The sequence below is a fragment of the Sciurus carolinensis genome, chromosome 6, assembly GCF_902686445.1.
Source record: "Sciurus carolinensis chromosome 6, mSciCar1.2, whole genome shotgun sequence".
Taxonomy (NCBI): domain Eukaryota; kingdom Metazoa; phylum Chordata; class Mammalia; order Rodentia; family Sciuridae; genus Sciurus; species Sciurus carolinensis.
This window is the reverse complement of record NC_062218.1, coordinates 139,739,916-139,743,066: the sequence shown is the minus strand read 5'-3', so window position 1 is coordinate 139,743,066 and position 3,151 is coordinate 139,739,916. Positions and strand designations below refer to the sequence as shown.

At 44.4% G+C, this 3,151-nt stretch overlaps 1 pseudogene; it reads left to right on the top strand.

Annotated features, from left to right (window-relative positions):
* Nucleotides 1-1,689: 1,689 nt before the first annotated feature.
* LOC124986860 (glyceraldehyde-3-phosphate dehydrogenase-like) lies at nt 1,690-2,675 on the top strand (annotated as a pseudogene).
* The last annotated feature ends 476 nt before the right edge of the window (nt 2,676-3,151 follow it).

Below are 3,151 nucleotides of genomic sequence, written 5' to 3'. Positions count from 1 at the left end.
GAGGAAATGATGCAGTGAAGAGATGCATAACATATGTATGTATATAACACAGTGAATTGTCACATGTGAAATTATCATGTTATTATTTTTGTTTCTCTGATTGGAGACAGGGAGGTAGCAAACAACAACAACAAAAAAGTGATCCTTGGAAGTGCAAACAATTAAATAGATTGAATGAAGTGAAGACAATCTGACCCTGGGTATAACATGAAGAGAAGGGGGTTCAAGCCAATAATAAAAGAGATGTGGAGACTACAGAAGTGAAGAGCCAAAGGACAAAATCCCTCTAAATCTTCTGTCATCAGTAGTGTCTTCCCCTAACTCCTGACAAGTTGTCACCTGTCTTCTACTCTCTGGCTCAAAGCTCTAGGAGTGGAGAGCATGGTTCCCATGGGACTCAGGTCTCCCTACCTATACTGATAACTTCTCCATAAGCCTGTCCTCACCTCCAGCTCTTTTTCTTATTATGTACAGAGGTCATTTCCTCCCTTTTCCTCTGCTTCCTCCTCTCCTTCTTCTTGTTCATCTTTCACTGGCTCCTCATTCTGACAAAGACGAAAAGGAAAGCCTGGCAGCTAAAACCCTCACTGACCCTATGCTGCACATGGTCCTGAAGGACCTCCAAGCTGGGGAAGACCCAGTAGTAACCCAAACACCTGTAGCCACTCTGCAGGTCCACCAGCCTCCCTGGGGATCTGGACCAAGAACTCTCCTCCTGAGGAGGAGGCAGCTCTGCTGATCTGTCCACAGCCTTCCTGTCCTCTTGTGCTACTGTCCAAGCTGACATCACTGTTCATTAGTGTGCTTTTGTGGACACATGGGATAGGGTCACCTCTCAGGAAAGGCAATGGTTTGAATTCTTGCCTTTTTGTTGGAGGTCTTCTCTCCTTCTGTCTCTCACAAGACAGACACGCTCCTCTTCATTTAAACATGCATGTAGTTAATATTCATAATTCCTTCCTTTCATTTGGCCTGCAGAAGAAAAAGGCTCATTGGCCAAGGTTGTTGAAAATCATTCATGTGGAAAAGGGGAGAAAAACTCAAATTCTGTACTAGAGACATCTCAGAGGGACCTGGTCATGGAACACTTTGATGTGAATAACTGATTTCTAGGAAAGAAACTTACAAATGTAAGAGAGGATGGTCATGAGAATGTGCCTGTGTGTGAACTTGTGGAATGTGGGTATATATATATGTGATGTTTGAGAATTGTCTATGTGGGATGAGATGTGATCCTGGCATAAATGTGTAGAGGAGAAGGTGTAGTATGTTTTGTGGAATTTTATGTATGTTGTAGGCCTGGTGTTTTTTAAAGAGGTTCATGATGAATGTGTCACTATGTGTGTCTCTAGTGTGTCTGTGTATTTGTATGAGTGTGTGCATCTTCTGTGTAATGACAATACTTAGTACTTAGTTTTGACACCTTTCTCAGGCCACACAGTGTTCTCTGCCCCCACAGTGTTCTCAACTTTTCCTCTTTATGAAGTGGTTACCTTGGAGGATTCCCAATTTAAGAGCATTTCCCAAGTGACTGGGTGTTTTATTCTTGCACACTTTCTGTATTCTTGAATCAATTCTACTGCATCCAAAGTTAAAAATATATTAGAAGTTTCTTATCTGCTCCTCCCCATTGGATAGACAGCTCCACATTCTTCTCTGGTGCAATGCCAGTCACATCCCTGAGACAGGATGGTGAAGGTTGGAGTGATGAGATTTGGTTATATTGGGTGCCTGGTCACCAGGGCTACGTTTAACTCTGGCAAAGTGGATATTGTTGCCATCAATGACCCCTTCATTGACTTCAACTACACGGTCTACATTCCCAGTAAGACTACACCCATTATAAATTCAGTAGCACAGCCAAAACTGAGAACCGGAAGCGTGTTATTAATGGAAAGTCAATCACAATCCACTAGTTGCAAGATCTCGCCAACATCAAATGGGGTGATACTGGTAGTGAGTGTGTTGTGGAGTCCGTGAGTTTCTTCACTATCATGGAGAAAGCCAGGGCTCATTTCAAGGCCAGTGCTAAAAGTGTCATCATCTCTGCTCCATCTACTGATGCCCCCATGTTTGTGATGGTTGTGAACCTTGAGAAGTGTAACTACTGCCTCAATTTCATCAATAAGTCCTCCTGTACCACCAACTGCTCAGCCCCCCTTCCCAAGGTCATCCATGACACCCTTGGGATTGTGGAAGGACTCATGATCACAGTCCATGTCATCACTGCTTATCAGAAGACTGTGGATGGCCCCTCAGGGAAACAGTGGTGTGATGACTATAATAAAATCCTTGCATCCACTGGTGCTGCCAAGGCTGTGGGTAAGGTCATTCCTGAACTGGATGGGAAGCTCACTGGCATGGCTTTCCATATGTCCACCCCCAATATGTCAGTTGTGGATCTGACCTGTTGCCTGAGGAAGCTGCCAAATACCATGACATCAAGAAGGTGGTCAAGCAGGCACAGAGGGCCCCCTCAAGGCCATCCTGGCCTACATGGAGGACCAGATCATCCCTTGTGACTTTAAAGTGTTACCCACTCTTCCACCTTGGATGCTGGGGCCAGCGTTGCCCTCAACAACCACTTTGTGAAGCTCATTTCCTGGTATGGCAATGAATTCAGCTACAACAACAGGGTGGTAGACTTCATGGTCCCCATGGCCTCCAAGGACTAAGAGCCCAGGACCTCCTGCTCCAGCAAAAACACAGAGCAAGAGAAATGCCCTCAGCTGCTGGGGAATTCCAGCTGGTGACTCAGCCCCTAAACACACTGAGAAACTCTCTCATCTCAATTTTCATTCCAGACCTCCTGAAGAAGGGGAGGGGCAGAGGGAGCACGACAGACACAGGACATCAATGAAGTGCACTGCACCCAGCAAAAAAGAAAAAAGAAAGAAAGAAAAATACACACACACACAGACACACACACACACACACACACACATATATATATATCATAAAAATCTAAAAGTTGTCTGATTTCTGTGCAGCTCTGTTTCTAATGGATAGAGTCATATCTTTGAATTCACAGATTTTATTAAATTGGAATTGAAAGAACGTTTTTGTCCCTGAAGTCCCATGTAGTGCACCCATTTGTGGCTCTGAAACCAACCGTACAGGAGTTACAGAGTGTTTTCATTCATTCACATAA